Source organism: Schistocerca piceifrons, chromosome 3 (genome assembly GCF_021461385.2).
Source record: "Schistocerca piceifrons isolate TAMUIC-IGC-003096 chromosome 3, iqSchPice1.1, whole genome shotgun sequence".
In the NCBI taxonomy this organism is placed as follows: domain Eukaryota; kingdom Metazoa; phylum Arthropoda; class Insecta; order Orthoptera; family Acrididae; genus Schistocerca; species Schistocerca piceifrons.
In genome coordinates, this window is record NC_060140.1 from 623,228,661 (window position 1) to 623,250,962 (window position 22,302).

The window sequence follows — 22,302 nt, forward strand, 5'->3', positions numbered from 1 at the left end:
TCTCCATTTACTGACGCGAAACAACTAGTAATGTGTTAGGGCGAGTGGGGATCAGTGTTATCAAATAACCTATGTAAGTAAATAGATATCTTACAATCCAGCATTCCGAAACTATCGGAGTGAATACATTAATGAACGAATAAATTAATATACGACCGCAAATTACAACAATTCTTACAATTCGTTGCTGGGGTACCTTCCCTGCAATTGATCTATATGACAGGTCTCACATGTGACCATGCGGTCGAAACACTCCTAAGTCTGGTCGATTATTAGAAAAGCTTGTCAAAGAAAAAACCAAAGATGATAGTCAATACAAAAAAAATTATCGATAAATTGCATCAGATATTTATTTTCCTTAAAGATCTTATAATTAAATGTTTCCCTGGGATATTTAAGTCTCTTCGTCATCTACGATAATGATCGAAGCAGAAGAAATGAATCAAAATTTGTGCTGCGGCCGGGACTCGACAGTGTAAGGGAAAATAAGATGCAGATATGAAATATGTGTTGGGGAGGGCTATCGACTTGAGTAGTTCGTGCAGCACTGTTGGCCATTGTGTTGTAGTGGTGGGTTAGCATTTATGCCTAGCAAACAAGGCGAGCCGGGTTAGAATGCCGGCCGCGACACAGATTTTAATTCATTTCTTCTGCTCCGATATTTATTTTCCATTTCCAGGAATCAAAATTATCAATGGTACGTTTAGAGTGGAACAAAAAGTTGTTATAAATAGACAGCTAATGCATCATATGAACTACTGGCGCTCGTTGTGGTACTATCACCGTAGTGATGTGGTTAGCGTCACTTGCACACTGGCATGCCGTTTCAAACCGTGCGACCAGCAATTATTCGTTATTGAATATTCATCAATGGAACACATTAAGTCTAAAAATGAGTCCGTTATCATATTGTGACACTTTATTTGTAAAGGTCAGTCTTTTTCACACAATTTTTTACAATTTACTATTGCCGGTTTCTGCTACTGCCATCTGCAGATCTGTTACAAACAAAGAACAATATTGTAACCAGTTAAGTAAAATTAGTTGAAGCAAAATCTATAACATGCCTGGTGGCACATATGAAAATTAAAAAAAAAACATTTACATGATTAACACTATGAATACCATACATGCCGTAAAATATTCTGATGTAAGTTTCAACATCAAAATTATGCATCTAGGTAGAGAGTTAGTGCTGGCGATGACCTAGATGCGTCTGGTACTTATACAAACAACTGAGGCCAGAAGAGGCCTGTGTAGCTAGATTACACGAATAACCCACACCGTAAATTTAATAGTTAAAATGCAGTGTGCGCAGTCTTTACTTAAAATTACTTCACGTAGCAAACTGAGCGTCTGATAATAAAACATATACTGATATACAACATATGGAATTAGATCCATACTTAAAATGTACATAAGACGTGCAAATAGTAATAATGGAAAGCTCCTAGCCTTACAAAATAAAGCAATTGTGTAAAAGCCAGTATAATAAGTTCAGACATACAATAACATCTACAAATCGAAACCTTCCACCATGAGAAAACAATTAAACCGTAACCGTAAGTGTAGGGTGATTAACGAATTAATTAACGACTGTTAAAGAGTCGATAGTCGATGAGACATTGGGAGCGGAATCTCAGTGGCGCCGCCCCGTGATTCCCCTGTATGCACTTCTCGTTTCCCTCTGGTGGAGGTTGCGGAAGAAGGCCCGCCTCCTCGCCGCTGGTGGTCGGCGCACACAACCGCACGCCAAGCTACTGCGGCGCTCGACGCTGCTCAGACAAGTAGGTTTCTGAATACAGCAAAATAAGCATCAAGTTAAACTCACTCTTTTTATCCAGAAGTAAGTCCGGTTGCCGTTTTCTGTGTAAATAAATCTCCATTTCCTCAAGTAGGTTCCGTTCAAAATGGTTCAAATGGCTCTGAGCACTATGGGACTTAACATCTGAGGTCATCAGTCCCCTAACTAACCTAAGGACAGCACACACATCCATGCCCGAAGCAGGATTCGAAACTGCGACCATAGCAGCAGCGCGGTTCCGGACTGAAGCGCCTAGAACCACTCTGTCACAACGGCCGGCGTAGGTTCCGTGATTGTCACAGTATTGGCAGTGTAAGTTTTTGGATCCTAGGTTAACTAAGAGGCATGGACGCCATAAGATAAGCATATTGTTGACAACGGCTACTGACACGATTGTAAATGTGAAATCCTGTTACCCGAAGAAGCATAAGTGAACATACTTCAGAGCGATGATGAACAGGATGCCAAAACTACCACTCACCACTAATGACGAAGTGGAAGAAGTAAATGTGATTAAACAAGTAGCCGGGGCAAACGGGTATAAGGACCGTGATGTAATGAATCTTCATAATAATCTAAAATTAAAAATGTGTGACAAGAAGGAGGAAATAGATTCAGAGGTTAACAAGTTTGTTGCTATGTAATACAATGGTGCACAGAGCGACAGGATTACACAAGCTTTCAGAAAAACGAAAGTAAAAATTAGACCTCAAACGAAAGGTACCATTGGTTATAGGCCACGCCACAAAACTGGCAACAACAGCAACAAATATTTAGAGTAAGATCAACTGTGAAAAGTGTGACAAGTTTCATATCGGTCAGACGGAAAGAAATTTCAAAACTCGTTTTTAGAGACCATAAACGTAGCCAAAACAAGAGCTCTTTCGATACACATTTGGATAAAGAAAAGCATGGGCAGCAAACATAGAAGACAATATGGGAGTGTCGCATAGGGCACCAAAGGGACCATTACTGAACCTACTCGTGGAAATGGAGATTTATGTATACAGAAAACGGCAAACGGAATTACTGCTGACTGAACAGAATGAGTTGAACATGAATCCTTATTTTGATGTATTCAGAAACTCAGTTCGGGTAGCTTCCAGCGCCTCGGCAGCTTGACGTGCGGCGAAGAGACTAGGCTTTCTTCCGCAACCTCCCCCCACAGAAGAACAAGAACTGGATACAGAGAAGCCACGAGGCGGCGCCTTTGAGGTCTCACTCCGGATGTTACTGACTAGTGAATTTTTAATTACCACTCTTTCGTTAATTACCATACACTTACGCTTCTGGTTTAATTGTTTCGTTATGTTCAAAGGTTTCGATTTATAGATGTGGTTATATGTTTGAACTTTTTATACTGGCTTTACTTTGCCGGCTAGGAATATCCCATTATTACTATTTGAACCTCTTATTTGGATTTTAAGTATGGATATAATTCCATATATTGTATATCAGTGTATGTTTTATTGTCAGACGCTCATTTTGCATGTGAAGTAACTTTAATTAATGACTTAGCATACTGCATTTTAACTATTAAATTTACGATGTTGGTTAATATATATCCTAGCAATAGTGCCCTCTGCTGGCTTCAACTATCTATATATAAACGCCAGACGCTTCCAGGTCTTCACCAGCACTTACTACATACCTACATGTACAATTTTGACGTTGACACATACACCAGAACATTTTATAGTATGTATGGCTAGTATGCAAGGCTGTTAAGCATGTTAATATAATTATTTTTCTTGTGTGTCGCCAGACCTGTTATAGGTTTTCCTTCAGCTAATGTAACTTAGTTGGTTACACCATTATTTTTGTGTGTAATAGTTCCGAACATGGGAGTAGCTGATACAGGTTGTTGTTGTTGTTGTTGTGGTCCTCAGTCCAGATACTGGTATGATGCAGCTCTCCATGCTACTGTATCCTGTGCAAACTCCTTCATCTCCCAGTACCTACTGCAACCTACATCCTTCTGAATCCGTTTAGTGTATTCATCTCTTGGTATCCCTCTACGATTTTTACCCTCCACGCTGCCCTCCAATACTAAATTGGAGATCCCTTGATGCCTCAGAATGTGCCCAACCAACCAATCCCTTCTTCTAGTCAAATTGTGCCACAAATTTCTCTTCTCTCCAATTCTATTCAATAGCTCCTCATTAGTTATGTGATCTACCCATCTAATCTTCAGCATTCTAAATAGGTAACAGCCAGTAAAAGTTTGTGCCCGCCCCGGTAGCTGAATGGTCGCCGGCACGGTAGCTCAGCGTGTTCAGTCAGAGGGCTGGTTGGCCTCCGTAATAAAAAACTGAGTGGAAGGATCAAGAAACGAACTTTAACGGATGTCATGTGACGTCCGCAAAGAACAAACACAACGATAAAAAAAACATGGTCAGCATGACAGATTGTCAATCCTCTGGGCCCGGGTTCGATTCCCGGCTGGGTGGGAGAATTTTCTTCGCCCAGGGACTGGGTGTTGTGCTGTCCTCATCATCATCCTATCATCCTCATCGACTACGGGTCGCCGAAGTGGCATCATATTGAAAGATCAGCACCCGGCGAACGGCCTGCCCGACGGGGGGCCCTAGCCATACTATTAAATAAAAAAATAGTAAAAATTTGTTTGATGAAGGCGAACCTATTCATATAAAAATAATATTTGAGGACGATTCTCAAAAATCTTATGTTTCTAATGTGTCAATATCCTGAAATATTCTATGTTTGAATAAATAGCAGCATTCTGACATATTCGATGTTTGTATAGATATCAGCACTCTTCGTCCAAGAGTCCAGTTCTGTTCTGGCTGCGCGTTGGTGTCAATCATAAACGTCGTTTCAGTGCTAAGTGTTGTACTTCATTGACGACATTGTCTTCGGATTTCGACTCAGTTGTGGTTCCAGCGTGACACTGGTTGTTGGAAGCGGGTCCTTTGGTGTGTACTTCTAAGCGTCTGCTTCACAGTGGCTCCAATTACGCAACGTAAAAGTCGTCGCCTACAAGGACAGGAAGTGGAATAGAAACAGTACGCTTTTCCTAAGATCCGTATACTCCAAAGGCAGATGGACTCCTAAGCAGGAGTAAGTTAGATGCATATCAGGCGTTCATCAGTGTTTCCCAGAGACGCGTTTAGGAATCGATGAAATCGCTGAAAGAATTCGGTCTGGTTGCCAAATACAACAAGTGGATGAAAAGATGTGTCTGGCAAACGTATAATTTTACGTGGTCGGCGCAGCCCAGCAGTGGTTCGAGAACAAGGAAGAGAAGCTCAGTAGCTGGAAAAATTATAGGCGTAACTGAAGAAAATATTTGGTGACAGTCAGTAGCAAATCGGCTAGAGGAGGAACTATTGAAGGACGAAGCCCAACTTCATGAAAAACTGAAACAGTAATAGACAAGACACAGAAGGTCTAGGCCTTAAGCCCTACTGTGAACCCAAACATGACAAAAAGTGACAAAATGTCACACTGGAAGGGGTTTTCCTTCAATACAATGATGATAAGGAACGCTAGGCGGGTCAGCCAAATGTCGAGGGGGGGGGGGGGTTAACAAGAATGCTTTTACTTGTTCACTTTCCCTACTGGATCGGGTCGTTGGCTCTGGCTGAAGGCCTGTTATGAGACCCAACCTGTTAATTAAAACTGCCCCTTCACTAATTTTGATTAATATTTAATAACTAAATAGTGTTCAGGGAACTGATCACTACTAAACAAACAAGGGTAGCATTGAACACATTTATTGAACAACAATCTTCCTAACATCAAACTGAACTATGACATACACTTATAAAATAAAGCTAGTAATGGCAATGGCCCTTAAATTCCAAAACTAACTCTTAAGGTCGGATAACGCATCTGTTCTTGTTATTTTCTACTCTATCCCCTTGTCAGACGGCATAAAATACGTCAGACAACCCTTAACAAATTCAAACATTAACAAATTCTCAATAAGAGCGTGACTGGAAAACTGAGCTCTGGTAATCACAGGCGTGCGTATTATCGGATTAAATGCCGAAGCTGAGCATCACGTTACCAAATGCAGCGTCGTGGACAGGTCAGCAAGCTGCCGTTGGCGTCTGCGTCGTCGGGGAGCCTCAATTGTAACAAAGATGAAATTATTTTCACGAACAGGCTTCCTGTTCGTAAACCGCTATTCAAAAGCAAATTCTGCTTTCTTTCCAATCGTCTCGCACTCGTTAAGACGGGACTCACCAGCCCAAAGGCGGAATCCAGTAGCGCCTTTAATAAAGTGTGGCTCAAGGAAATTTCTCTGCTCCTGTCTGCTTCCTGTGAGACAGTATTCCCAACCGTAATTAGCGGAATCAGCCTGTCTCTAACAGTAAAGCATGACAGTACCCCTAACTGAATACTAGTTTCAGTTGCAGCTGGCAGACTTATTCAAAGTTCTGCACAGCGCACTGAAAAGAATTTACTCTACTACAGCAGAGCCGAAAGCACGACGCCCGCTCGCTACAGGAGCTAAGACACTTCTCCTCGATAACAGCTCCAAAAGCTTCCCTCTGCGTAAAAATCAGCACCCCCACGCTATTTTTGGAACTGGCCAATCCCGTGGCACTAGACCAGCACAGTTCGCTCCCACTATTATTTCCTGGCTTCATCCAGCCAATTAAAACATTCTGAGCCTTCCTGCGCGTAGAATGTTCTGGAACAAACTGAAACTCCGTTCAAAATTGAACCCACCAATCGTGTCCCTCTGTTCACCCTCGCGCGGGAAAAGGTCATTCCACTAGCTTAACCGCGTTCCTTAGAAAGCCCCAGAAAACGTTAAGATTCGTGGGAAGGCTCCCTTAGGCGCCAGCTCATCTCGACATGGTGGCGTCGGCGTAACGTCCAGCTCCAACGAGGCGCTGTCCCTCGAAGCCCTGCCTGTGTTGTCCGCGCAATGGGTGCCTACCTGCTCCGACGGCGCGTCTCCCCCAGTGGGAAGCTTTCGCATGCCGACTCGTAATGGTCGGTTGTAAACTTCCGCACCCCTCTGCCCAGCCTTTGAGCAGTGCCGCTCGTCCGCTCCAGCCAAACTCCGTGAAAATATCGCCTGAACCCCGACTTCATGCAACATGCGAATTCCTTAAAGTTAATACGCGTCTTATGCCGTCTGATACTCCCTATATTAATTTCAATAGGCTCATTGCCTGATAAATAACATAATAACCGATATCTAACTTGTATTTGCAACAGTTATCCTATTACAGTAAGGTGCAAAATACTGGTACCTTACAACACTCTATGAAAGGAGTCGCAGAAGACATGTACCAAGATCTTCTTGTAAATGGTGTCACATCAACAGAGGAAATCGTCAAGTGGCGCCAGAGAATCGAAGAAATGCAACAAGAGAAAATCAGGTATCATTGACTGCCAAATATGGTCCCAGTGGCAGTTGCGAACGACCATTATGAGCCTTCCAAACAACTTCCGGGAATTCAGCCAGGTAACACTTTCAGCGACCGCCGATATTTCGGCGGGAGAACACCCCGCCATTTTCAAGGCAAATGGGTGTTCTCCCGCCGAAATATCGGCGGTCGCTGAAAGTGTTACCTGGCTGAATTCCCGGAAGTTGTTTGAAAGTTGTATACGCCAGGAGAAACTCAGGTCTCACATTATGAGCCTGCCTGTCTCGTACGCCAGACAGTAAGAGAAAAGATATAGAGCTGTACAGCAGCCGTTAATGTCGACCCTATGCGTCAAGAGGTAACAGAGAACGTCGAGAAGCGGTTTATCGATCTGTGACTTCAGTCTCCATCACTTGTAGAACGCACCACTAAATACAGACTTGGCCAACTATCAAACGTGAACTCAGCATCAGACCAACGCAGTTACAGGCAACTCTTCCGCCAAGTGCATCGTCCCGCAGAAAAACTGACATTTGGAGGACAGAGAACAACACGCCGGTACGTTTTTTCTGTGGACGCACTGGACACGTTGCACTCTATTGCAGAGACAGAATATCAGTATACGACGACCATAACCTGCAAGATGTTCAAATGGTTCAAATGGCTCTGAGCACTATGGGACTTAACTTCTGAGGTCTTCAGCCCCCTAGAACTTAGAACTACTTAAACCTAACAAACCTAAGGACATCACACACATCCATGCCCGAGGCAGGATTCGAACCTGCGACCTTAGCGGTCGCGCAGTTCCACACTGAAGCGCCTAGAATCGCTCGGCCACTCCGGCCGGCCTGCAAAATGTAAACCACCACAAATGTCCTATTAACGCCCATAAAATGTTTACAATTATACTCGAGTTGTGGGACGAGATTCATCGCCATACCCTGGACGAGGTCTCCCTCTGATATGTCACAGCCTTTCCCCATCGCCGTATAGAGATACCAGCCGCTCCCCTAGCTGCCATATTCAGGAAAACAAGGTTAGGCGACCGTCTATGGAGATGAGAGTGTAACTGGTATAAGTGCAGATGTTTTTATATGTGGTACCTTAATCTGTACATGAATCAGTGAATTGGTTAGTCCTCCTCTACGTCGGACAGTCTTCCCACAGACATGTCATATAGTTTAGTATCTAATGTTTTCTGCATGGTCGTAGCTGCACCACTAAGTGGTCAATGCCTGTCAGTGTAGGCTCACCATTGTGCGTCCACGTGTCCACACTTCAGCACCTGACCTGCTACCCGAGGGAAAATAAGCGTTAACGACTTGCTCTTGCCACATATATTTGGAGTTGCTAACCAAACCAAAAACATTATACTCCTAATAGCTATAACTATTAGTCTGGAAAAATAGAAAATACTGATGTAATATTGTCAGTACATTGTTCGTAGTCACCAATAGAAATACTGCACTAAATACCTGCTACATAGTACGTTGCTAGATCAGTAAGGAACCAATTAAAAAAGCCATGACCTCTGTACGATATGTAAGACCAGTCACAAACAATTTCATGACAACTTTTGTTAATACAAGTGAAAGACAGAGTGCCCTACAAGAGGTAGAACAATATTATAATTAACCATGTTTGTTTCAACGTGTATCATTTTAAAAAAATATGTGCCAGTGAGGCAGGAGGTAGCTAACCTTCATGACATGAGAGGGACATGTCAAACCAATCTGTTACTTTGCCCAAGCCAGATACACTCCTGGAAATGGAAAAAAGAACACATTGACACCGGTGTGTCAGACCCACCATACTTGCTCCGGACACTGCGAGAGGGCTGTACAAGCAATGATCACACGCACGGCACAGCGGACACACCAGGAACCGCGGTTTTGGCCGTCGAATGGCGCTAGCTGCGCAGCATTTGTGCACCGCCGCCGTCAGTGTCAGCCAGTTTGCCGTGGCATACGGAGCTCCATCGCAGTCTTTAACACTGGTAGCATGCCACGACAGCGTGGACGTGATCCGTATGTGCAGTTGACGAACTTTGAGCGAGGGCGTATAGTGGGCATGCGGGAGGCCGGGTGGACGTACCGCCGAATTGCTCAACACGTGGGGCGTGAGGTCTCCACAGTACATCGATGTTGTCGCCAGTGGTCGGCGGAAGGTGCACGTGCCCGTCGACCTGGGACCGGACCGCAGCGACGCACGGATGCACGCCAAGACCATAGGATCCTACGCAGTGCCGTAGGGGACCGCACCGCCACTTCCCAGCAAATTAGGGAGACTGTTGCTCCTGGGGTATCGGCGAGGACCATTCGCAACCGTCTCCATGAAGCTGGGCTACGGTCCCGCACACCGTTAGGCCGTCTTCCGCTCACGCCCCAACATCGTGCAGCCCGCCTCCAGTGGTGTCGCGACAGGCGTGAATGGAGGGACGAATGGAGACGTGTCGTCTTCAGCGATGAGAGTCGCTTCTGCCTTGGTGCCAATGATGGTCGTTTGCGTGTTTGGCGCCGTGCAGGTGAGCGCCACAATCAGGACTGCATACGACCGAGGCACACAGGGCCAACACCCGGCATCATGGTGTGGGGAGCGATCTGCTACACTGGCCGTACACCACTGGTGATCGTCGAGGGGACACTGAATAGTGCACGGTACATCCAAACCGTCATCGAACCCATCGTTCTACCATTCCTAGACCGGCAAGGGAACTTGCTGTTCCAACAGGACAATGCACGTCCGCATGTATCCCGTGCCACCCAACGTGCTCTAGAAGATGTAAGTCAACTACCCTGGCCAGCAAGATCTCCGGATCTGTCCCCCATTGAGCATGTTTGGGACTGGATGAAGCGTCGTCTCACGCGGTCTGCACGTCCAGCACGAACGCTGGTCCAACTGAGGCGCCAGGTGGAAATGGCATGGCAAGCCGTTTCACAGGACTACATCCAGCATCTCTACGATCGTCTCCATGGGAGAATAGCAGCCTGCATTTCTGCGAAAGGTGGATATACACTGTACTAGTGCCGACATTGTGCATGCTCTGTTGCCTGTGTCTATGTGCCTGTGGTTCTGTCAGTGTGATCATGTGGTGTATCTGACCCCAGGAATGTGTCAATAAAGTTCCCCTTCCTGGGACAATGAATTCACGGTGTTCTTATTTCAATTTCCAGGAGTGTACTAGAGCAGTGAGAAATTTCGCCGAGGTTGTAAAGGTATTTGTCTGACAGTAGCCAATTCCATATGGCTGAATCATGTTATATGGAGTTATTATACTGCGTCTCCTACACGAAGTTTGCAAATATTGCCTTGTAATCAGGAACTATGTTGAAAACAAAAGCTCATTCCTTAGCCGTCCGTGTGTTGCAGAACTTTGCTGAAGTGTTATGTAATACATACCACTCACAATTTCGCCTCTCTTCAATGCACTGGAAGATTAAATTTTGTCATTATGGGCAATCGTGATTAATTAATAATCTCCCACTGATTTTCCTTAATTTATCTGGAAGATTTTGTGTATGTTATCCTGTAACCATTACGTACTATGCGATTAGTTAAGTATTTAAGCATACCAGTCGAGGCAATCTTTTTTTTCTTTAGGACAAGTTAGAAGCTATTCTGTGACGTATGTGGTTATAAGACTGATGTCGCAATCTTGTTTGTGAAGCCAATGATGTTCTTATTCGTTCTCTGTAAGGTCAGCACTGCCTGAACTTCACTCGTTACTTATGCTAATAATATGTTTAAGTTCTCATGGCACCACAAGTACTACAATTTGTTAATCCTTTTATGCCAACTATGTGACTTTAAGCATTTAAACTATTCTTATTTAATTTTAATGGGTTCATAGAAACAGTAATGATTTACCGATTTTTGGTATATTCACTTCTACCTTTTAAATTACAAGGTCCAAAGAAATCATTGTTGAGAAGGGTACTCACGTGACCTGCCAGGGTTGCCGAGAGCGCTAATGCGCTGTTTCCTAGACTTGGGTGCTTGGGTGGGTGCCCCGGCCCCGGATCGAATCCGCCTGGTGGATTAACGACGAGGGCCCTATACTGGCCAGCCTGTATGTGGTTTTTAGGCGGTTTTCCACATCCTGCTAGGTGAATACCGGGATGGTCCCCACGTTCCGCCACAGTTACACGACTCACAGATATTTGAACACCGTTCACACTATTTCATGGCTTATACTAGACGCAGACAGCTGGGGTACCCTCATTCCATCCCACGGGGTTTGGGGTGTCGGCAGGAGGGGCATCCGGCCACTCTCTGCAACTAACACTGCCAAATAAATAGTATCAAGGCCGCCACCACGTTGCAGAGGGACAAAGGTCTCAAGAAAAGAAAGAGAGAGAAAGAAAGAGTCCTCATGTCTATGTAGTAGTAAAGTTCGCACAATTAGAGTTACCTGCAGAAGGTTAGGTTTTAGCAGTATCTTTAAACATGAGATCATTAGAACACTCATATATGCCGTTACTCATGGATGTTTCACTTGCAAGATCATGGTAGTAGCGATGACATCTTTTGAATTATCTTACTACACTATTAAATTGCATATTTTTGCACCATTTTCACATGTTCTTATGGACAACTCATTTGCAAAATCAGAGCTGTAGTGCTGCCATATTTTGTGTTTGCTTGCTATACTTTTTAGCTGCGTAATTTTGTACCATTTTCACGTGGTACTTTGGATACTTTACTTGCCACATCATGGCTATGCTACAGCCGTATTTTGAGTTAACTTAGTATACTGTCAACTGCATTATTTTTATACGATTTTCACATGTTACTTATGGATGTTTCACTTTAACTTTATGGCCATAATGTGGCCATATTTTCTGTTAACTTGCTACACTGCTCGTTTGAATAATTTTGTTCACATTACGCATTTTACTAATGTAATCACGGTCATAGTGGGGTCATAGCTTAACCTTCACTCATACACTTTTCATTTTTTTAGGAGAATTCAGACCATGCTGTGATCCTATTTTCAGTAGGAATAACTTCGTCCAGTCTCTATTTTAAGGACTTTTATTACATTCTATACAGTTTAATGTTTCATATGTGATTTTGAGATTAATGTCTACATTCAGATAACGAAACTTGACTGCTGTTACATAAATTCATGATAACTTCTAAACGAACGTTCTATGACTTTTCAGGACTGTATGTGGACGGACTTGATGTACTATGTAGTGGATCATGAACTTTGTTCATTCTTCTACTAATTGGTGAATGTAGACCATATTCCACATTTTAGGATGGTTTAAGCGATCAGCTTGGAATGTGTTCTGTTATTTCTACACGGAAAATATTTTGAATCTGCTCTCCAACTTCAGGGCAGCCTGATGAAAGTTGTCGTTGTATTCGCACACTTTCCAAGTTACAAATATTGAGTTTATTACGTGTCAATTATTTGCGAACAACATTTACTGTTATCCCTGAATCCACTAATAGATTTTCCCTGTGGCGTCGGCCACGGGAATTTCTCTCTTGAAGTTCTCTGGAGCGTGAACGGCCTAAGCCAATAAGGGGTGAAGGCACGCGGACGTTAAGACATTGCGAGTTTCGGAGATCAAAGCGTGTGTTCTCTCTATTCTGTTGCTGGAGGTGGTAGTGGAAATGTCTGCTTTCTTACAGTGTGAAAATGTAAGCTGTTGAGAGATGTTACATATACGAGTTTACATGATGAGAAAGAGAGAGAGAGAGAGAGAGAGAGAGAGAGAGAGAGAGAGCAAAATATAAAAGCAGCATGAATTTGTATGTGTGAAGTGCTTCGCCGGCCGGTGTGGCCGTGCGGTTCTAGGCGCTTCAGTCTGGAACCGCGTGACCGCTACGGTCGCAGGTTCGAATCCTGCCTCGGGCATGGGTGTGTGTGATGTCCTTAGGTTAGTTAGGTTAAAGTAGTTCTAAGTTCTAGGGGACTAATGACCACAGATGTTAAGTCCCATAGTGCTCAGAGCCATTTGAACCATTTTTTTGAAGTGCTTCAGTGAAATATATAGTTTCTCTCATAGTGACTATTCTGGATCAGAAGATTTTTTCCATTACTACGTGTGTGGTGAGCCATGTTGCTTGTTGAGATTCATCGGTTTAGACGCCTAATGCTATGGCAGTGTGGCTTAAGATTACAATCAGTGGAGCAGATTCTGTTCTGTTCGTGAAGTTCATTTAATTGAGCGTCGGGTTTGGTAAGTCGGTATTTCATTCTCACAATAGGTTTTGCATTTCTATACTTGTCAAACGTATGCTAAAAACTGATCTTTGTTTGACTATCGAGGAAATACTGATTGATCTATATAAATCTTTTGTATTCTTGAGATAGAATAATAAGTATGAAGTTAATAAAGTCTCATATCTTTATTTCAGATTCACACTTTTTATAAAATGGGTTAAATGAAGTACCAATTTTCTAGGATAGCGTAAGTGCAAAACTCTGAGGTCTCCCACGAAAGCCTTATGTGGAAGTAATTAAACAAAGAATTCTCGTATCCGCAATTCAGGCAGCATTTCTAATCAGAACACCATCTGCTTGTAGTGGAAGTTCATAGAAGGTAGGTGGCGCCAAGATGATCGAGAGGTCAGCTTGTCGATATTCCGCATACATAATTTCTGATACAATGGTGTTGCAACATCATCACGAGGAAGTATAGCCACTTCATCTGCGAATGCACAAATTTGGATACACATCGCAGCAATTAGTCAAAAAATAAATGTTATTCTGAAGATTCAAATTGATTTCTGTGGAGGTAAATTAACCAGTAAGCAATACAAACATATTTCAATTGTTAAACAAAATGTTCCGTTGTCCTGTTTAAGTATGGATGCCTGTAGAGCAGCGAATGAAAGTAGTCAGACTGTATCACACTATTTTCGTTGAACGTTATTCAGTTTGGATGGAACGGCAACCTTTAGGTGGGACTTAATGACCACTGAGTGTTGTTCGATAGAATACAAGTAATAACATTCACTATGCAGACACAATACAAATTGAAATACTTACTCTCACCCACTGATACAACACGAAATTATTTTTAGCTTGTATATTTGCAGTACTGTGTTTATCCCATGACCTTATGTACATCTATTATTTATCTAGCTATGCGGGGTGTAATTTACATTGGGAATTGATATATACATTTACATCTTTTATTTGATGTTATGTTGATATCCGTGATCTAGCTTGTTTAAAACTCATCGTAAGATTTCTCTGATTGCAAACAAACTTTTACTTGCCCTCTGTGATCGTTGAAAGTCGGCTGACTTCGGATCGATATGTTTATGGCCGCTACTAACACCTGCTGCGTAAGTATATTGTCCCCCGTAACAACAGGTATCCGTTATAAACGTAGTGTTGATTTGTGTGTGGTGGTGTGGGTTGTTGCTGTTAATAGTATATGTAAATTGAAGGGGGATCATTGGTGTTAGCAGGAGCAGGACATTAAGAGGAATCAGCGGCGATGAACAAAATAATGAACCGGACTGGGATTCGAACTCGGAATCTCCTTCTTATTAGGTAGGTGCGGTAACCACTGCGCCATCCAGAACACAGCGTTATGTGAACTGCACGGACTATCTCGGTATGCCTCATGGCCGATGTTTGTGTGTGTGTGTGTGTGTGTGTGTGTGAGGTGTGAGAGAGAGAGAGAGAGAGAGAGAGGGGGGGGGGGGAGAGAGAGAGAGAGAGAGAGAGAGAGAGAGAGAGAGAGAGTGAGTCAGTGTTTGTATCCAAGAGTGGGAGAGATGGGGGGCAGGGGGGAAGCTTGTGGATAGGAATGTAGAATGAGTGGTATGCAGTAAGGGGAGTATGGAATTTCACTATAGAGGCTGATCGTTTGCATTTTTGGATTGTTTATAATACTGTGACAAAGACGGTTTTATTGCAGAGTGATATATATTCGTTTAGTACTTTCCTTCCTTGGGCTAGTGATTTTTGAATGTGATAGTTTTCTTCTATTGTTAATATTTAGTACAGGCTGTTACTAGTTTTAAGGATTTTTAAGTCATACATTGTCGTTTGTGAAAAGTGCAATACCGAGAAGAAATTACCCGAATAGCGCTACACTTGATGGAAGTGGCGAGGGTGAGCAAGCAGTACGTGATACGTTTTGGGATACACGTAGGCCGAGCAGAGTCCTCTCATGTCGGTCCGACAGGGTCGGTGTTGCGCCCAGTGTAGTCGGTGCAGAGCTATCACACAAGGTGGAATCAATTCAGTGAGTGCCAGTATGCCTCGTCGACGTCAAAAGGAGCCATATCGGCACGTGAGCGAGTTCTAACGGGACAGAATGATCGGTCTCCGGGAAACGGGATTGTCATACCGTGACATTTGGGCTCGCAGAGGACATTCTGCTACGTCAGTGATGCACGTGTCGAAGCAATGGATAGAGGAAGATCGTACGCAGCGACGAGCGGGCTCTGGACCACGGAACACGACCACAGTACGGGATGACCGCCATCTTGTTCGCATGTCCATTACGGACCCTACAGCGTCATCCACAGTGTTGGATCGTCGCTGGAGGACTGCAACAGGTGAGAACTTGTCGGCATCGACGGTTCATCGCCGTCTGCTACAGGTTGGACTGGTTGCTCCCATGCCATTAAGTCGGCTTCCATTGTCCAGGACCCACAAGCTCCTACGATTCCAATGGGCATGTGAACACCGTCACTGGGGTGCTGAGTGGCAATATGTAATATTTTCGGATGAGTCGCGCTTCAATGTGTCTTACAGTGGTGACCGCATACGTGTCCGGCGGTACCGTGGTGAGTGCAACCTGGAGGGCTGCATTGTGGAGCGGCAGAGCGGACAAACACCAGGTGTAATCGTTTGGGGTGCCACTGGTTACAACAACCGATCTCTCCTGATACGTATTGCTGGCACTTTGAACAGCAATCATTACCTAACGGAGGCTGTGGAGCCTGAGTACTCACTCTGCTTCAGGAATCTCCACAGGCCACATTTCAACAGGACAATGCCCGGACATATATTGCGAGGTATGTACAGGCATTCTTCGAAGAGCGAAGGATACCATTGCTTCCCTGGCCTGCGGGTTCGCCGAACATGTCCCCCATCGAACATGTCTGGGATATGGTTAGTCGGCACCTGGTGCGTCATGATCCTCCAGTAACTGGTTTCACGGATTTGTGGGCTCGGATACAAACTGCGTGGAGGGAAATCCCTCAGGAACGTATTCAGAACCTTATTGAATCAATGCCACGGCGTACAGCAGCTCTAATTGCATCGCATGGTGGCCACACGACATATTGAATACTAGAGCTGAAAGGACATGTACAGACTTGAAAAGGTAATCATTTCTTACTTGTCTTGTACCAAACCTGTGGTATTAAACAAATTGAATTCATGCGTTTTATTCTTGGTGCTGCAATATCCACAAACGGTAGTGTAGACAGAAATCTCCAAGTACAAGAATACGTACTCACAACACACATACAAGAAATATCAGCGGTAGTCATGCTCATCACAGAGCAAAACTACTTCAATTTTAATTTTAATAATGAACAGCCTCAGCTTCACCATTTACCTAGAATTTACCTAGGTTTCTGTCGGGATAACGAGTACAGCACTCGTGGCTGCCGCATCGCGGTCGCGAAGTGGGGCCGAGGCAGTGCCAGATAAGTTTTACAGTTTGAAGATAATTTATGGATTTGTAGTTTTAGCTTGACGGTGTCCACTATGGACAAACGGTATATACTGTTATTCTGAAGAAGGCTGGGTTATCCTGACTGAAACCAAGGTAAATTCTAGGTAAACGGTGCAACTGATGCAGTTCATTATTAAAGTTAAAATTAATATTTATACAGTTGCTGACAGGGCCGCGAAATGTTGAAGATATTCAGAACTACTTCACATTCAACAACAAACTTTGCTCTCAATAAGGAGGATTACCGATAGGGTCCCCAATCAGTGGCTTCCTAACTGACATTTTCATATAGTAAAACCAAATCTGTACAACATAAAGTGTTGGTGCGGATATGTAGACGATATAATACGTCTAATAGAGGAATCACAATTTCGTGTAAAAGAACTTCATGAGGACATAAACACCATTCATGCACAAATACAGTTCACCATTTAAAAACAAACGAATGAAAAACTCAATTTTTTAGAACTCACCGTACTCAAGAGAAACAACAAACATGAGTTCACAGTTTACAGTAAACCTACAATCACGAGTGCCATCATTCATAAAGAACCCAAGCACCCCACAACATATAAAGATGCCAGCTTCAGATATTTACTACATAGACTGAACAGAACATCCATGAACAAACATGATTACACAAAGGAACCGAATACAATAAAACAAATAGCATAGGAGGATGGATACAATACAAAGACAGTAGCTAAAATAAACAACAAAATACAAAAACAGGCAACATATATTCACAAAACATACAAACACAATACAATTCACAACAAATCAGCAGACAGTAAGCAACAAATGGCAGATACTTAGTTACAGCAACAAAATCTCACAAAGGGTGGGCAATATATTAAAAAGACAAGGACATAACACTGAATATGGAACCTGCAACACAATAGAGGAGAGACTTGGAAGAAATACCACCAACACTGACTAATATGGCCAGTGTGATGAATATAAACTAACTGCCAACTGCTGTCAATCTCTATACGTGTTCAACCTTTCATGAATTTTAGAACCAGGTGTACAGAAAATATCAGAGCACTGAAAAAAAAAAATAACCTACATTCAATATTTGCAGATCACCTAACAGCAGAGTATCACCACTCAATGAACACAGAAACAGACATCCTTGAAACTGCTAACAGCCTGTACCAAAAATTAACAACAGAAGAAAAATATCACATCCAAAAACCAATAGCCCAATGAAAGTAAGTACTAAACGAATATACATCGCTGTGCAATAAATCCCTCTTTGGCAGAATAGAAATAACACTCGACCTAAAACTGTAAATGATAGCCTCTATAATTAAACTTTACATGCTTTACATACGTGTGCACAACCATCCCCCATTCTCTCTCTCTCAAATACTCTCTTTCTCTTCCTCTCCTTATCTTGGACACACATACTCAGCCACTCACTGAGTCACACACACATACACGCACACACACACACTCGGTCCCTCTCTCTCTCTCTCTCTCTCTCTCTCTCTCTCTCTCTCTCTCTCTCACACACACACACACACACACACGCACACACGAATTAAACGCAACAAACGTCAACAACAGTTCAGATCCACGCGCCACATCCCAAACGGACGTGCCACGAAACAAATGAACACTACGCAGCCACAACAGGTAACGGCGGCGGAAACTCTGTGCTGTGTACTGTATGCAAACAGTGTAAAATATTTGGCAACACTCGTTCATTTTACAAATATGAATATTTTGTACCAAATGTTTCATTAAAAATTAACATGTAAACAACAATTTAGTGGAAGGTAAATACAAATAAACCCACTGAAGAGAGCACAGAAAGTGCTGAAACATGTCTCGTTGAAAGCAGAACTACAAAGGTATCTTGCGCGGAATTCCTCTCCAAACAAAATATTATTCTATATCCTAATAATCATCTCATTGCAGAAAGTATATTTAGTAGTTTACATAAAAGACTCCATAGGAACGAGTTCTTAATAACATTTACCACCCCGTCATGTTGGATTATGTTAAAAAGAACCATGCAGAACTCGCTCTTCTTGAAGAACCAAGTAACACCATGTTTTACCTTTCGCAAGCGGTTGTTAAGGTGGAGAAACAGCGTAACATGAAGTGTAGAATCGTTTTTGATGTATCTTCTAGTGAGAACAATGCACCTTCTCTGAACAACATCTTCAAGAAAGGACCCAATCTTCTATCAGAAATACTCCCTGCCCTATTACGGTTCCGATCACATCCCGCGGCTGTTATTAGCGATATTGTGGAAGCATTTCTGTAACTCGTCTCGCACGAAGACGTCAGGAATTTGACAAGATTTTCATAGCACAACATTTTTCAAAATAGTCACGGAAGTTATCATACCACGAAGCAATTACTTACCGTTTCACTAGACTGGCTGGTGTGTTTTTCCAGTCTGTGTCTTGACTACAAGGGCCTGCCAGCTTATTACTTTAATCAGGCCTAGTGCTTCACACAGACCTCTTAGTCAGTACCCATGGCCACCACCAAGCAGCAAAATTGGACTACGCACTTGAGGCCACGGACACCGTTGCCCATGCAGCACTATGTGGAAGTGGGGCTGCATGGAGTTCTTTTATCTGAACTTTGGTGTTACCTTTTATTTATTTACAGCAATTACACTTATTTTCTAAAGAAAAATGTAGTATTTGGAAGTAGGAAATTATAAATGTATCGTGTAATTTAAAAATGGAATAAAAGAAGACAGGAATGAGTTGATATAGATATTCCTTCACCAACGCCACCTGTGGAAGGGGACTTGGTATTCATCTTCAATTCCAGCTTCCAAATTTGGTTATACCCATATTAGTATTATCCACATGAACATCCCTCTTCAGGATAACTCAGTTTGTTCCGTACATACGGATCTAATCTATGACGATGTTGTTTGTTAGGGTGCTGTGTGAGTTGATGTTTGTTACGTTACATAACAACTGCTAATACTAGGTTCGTTAGTATAGGAATTCAGGATGGATTTGGAACAATATCCTGCATATTTTTATTAGATTAAGTTATACACTGTTCCTACACATCTGTAGGAGAAATAACAAGCCACCACTAACCTACTATTAGTGTTGTAAAACAATTATTTCACTCCCATTCTTTCTGACATGCAGTCGATTCTTGCTTTCAGCAACGCTGAAGAAACACAATTCTAGACATTAGATCTCATTTCCTATTGCTGCATGGGTGCTAGCAAGCAAAGTTTTCATCGATGACTTCGCGTTTGGCGCGGATAGCGAAAATGAAGCTATCGCTATGTATTACGAACTAACGGCCGTCATGAAACTATTGAACGCGGGCCACTACTTCAGTTGCAATACATATAGGGATATGAAGAGCGAGATGTTTGTACAAGAAAAAATGGTTCAAATGGCTCTGAGCACTATGGGACTCAGCTGCTGAGGTCATTAGTCCCCTAGAACTTAGAACTAGTTAAACCTAACTAACCTAAGGACATCACAAACATCCATGCCCGAGGCAGGATTCGAACCTGCGACCGTAGCAGTCTTGCGGTTCCAGACTGCAGCGCCTTTAACCGCACGGCCACTTCGGCCGGCCGTTTGTACAAGACTCAGATCTTAGATATACTGGAATATAGCAATGTACAACTTTTACATCAACACTGAGCATGTTAAAGAAAAATTACCTAACAGCAGTACTATAAAAAAGAAACTGTGACACGCCATAACTAAAGTTTGTGACCCACTATGACTATTCTGTGTCAATCATGACAAGGCTATTATTCCACGAAACTTGGTGCAGGAGAACTGACTGGTATCATTAGCTATCTAACAATGTAGCAGCACAATGGAATACATGGGTATACCCTCCACTGTGCTGGATTTGTATCCCACGGTGGATATCAGCTATAAAAATCACGATGTCCAGATTCACAAGTGTACGGGGCAGCTCTGTAAATCCACAGTTTTTACACGGCAACACAATAATTCACTTAGCCTGTAGCAAGAATAGATCAGTACTTGTCAGAAGATAACATTGTCATATCTGGAATTTGTAGGAGCACTCGTTAAGCACAATTAACAAGCCATTTCTGCACAGCAGCAGGGTACGATATTACTTACATGGTGTTGTAGACGGATGTAGTAGTGACCTTAGATTGTATAAGCAGTGATGTTAATCGATGGAAGAGTTACATTTGTAACAGAGTGGCAAAAATACATGCACATGCGTCCACCAATCAATAGAGACATTGTCCTGGACATAATAGCGTACTTCATCATCCAACATAGAGACTTTTTGGCAATCAAATTCAATCTGCGATTGTTTGGTTGAAAGGAACGCTGTTGCGTGCGTGCCCGGCAGAACTATCAAGTACGCCCAGTACGCGTCACGGCCTCTCAGAAGAAAAAAGAAATATAAAACATGCGAAGGCCGTCACTGTACCTTCCAGCCTCATAGAAATTTCCTACTAGAGACTAATTTGCAAAACATGGTTCGCTTTACAGGTAATATTCGTCACAAAGATAACCTTGCTGTGGAGTGAACGGCAGTCGTGCTCTAAAGTGCACGTATTTACTGGATCAGAACAGTCCAACGACTGTGTTTCATACGGGAAATACACGCACTCTAGAACAGTAAACGAATTTTCTGAAAATTATTTCGAGCAGTTAGTCCATGAGCCCAGGCGAATAGTAAACGATTGTGAAAACACACTTGACCTCCTAGCAACAAATAATCCTGAGTTAATAACGAGCATCAAAACCGATTTAGGGATTAGCGAAGACAGGGTTGTCAGGCAACGGCCTTGCCGCAGTGGATACACCGGTTCCCGTCAGATCACCGAAGTTAAGCGCTGTCGGGCATGGCCGGCACTTGGATGGGTGACCATCCGGGTCGCCATGCGCTGTTGCCATTTTTCGGGGTGCACTCAGCCTCGTGATGCCAACTGAGGAGCTACTCGACCGAATAGTAGTGGCTCCGGTCAAAGAAAACCATCATAGCGGCCGGAAGTGTAGTGTGCTGACCACACGCCCCTCCTATCCGCATCCTTCGCTGAGGATGACACGGCGGTCGATGGTCCCGATGGGCCGCTTGTGGCCTGAAGACAGAGTGCGAACACAGGGTTGTCGTAGCGAGACTGAATATTGTAATCCCCAAATCCTCGATAAATAAGCGAAAAATTACCTAATCAAAAAAGTAGATAAAAGTTCAGTTGACGCGTTCCTGAGAGACAATCTCCATTCATTCCAAATTAATAATATAAGTATAGACCAGATGTAGCTTAAATTCAAAGAAATAGTATCTGCAGAAATTGAGAGATTTATACCAAATAAATTAACAAACGACGGAGCTGATCCTCCTTGGTACACAAAACGGGTTAGAACACTGTTGCAAAAACAACGGAACAAACATGCCAAATTTAAACAGACGCAAAATCCCCAAGATTGGCGATCTTTTATAGAAGCTCGAAATTTAGCGCGGACTTCTATGCGAGATGCCT

At 43.0% G+C, this 22,302-nt stretch overlaps 1 protein-coding gene and 1 pseudogene across 1 annotated transcript in view; one reads left to right on the forward strand and one right to left on the reverse strand.

Annotated features, from left to right (window-relative positions):
* LOC124788347 (luciferin sulfotransferase-like) overlaps nt 1-22,302 on the reverse strand; it is a 379,183-nt gene that overhangs the window by 241,315 nt on the left and 115,566 nt on the right. The gene's annotated exons all lie outside the window — the stretch shown is intronic.
* On the forward strand, nt 21,597-21,714 carry LOC124790544 (annotated as a pseudogene).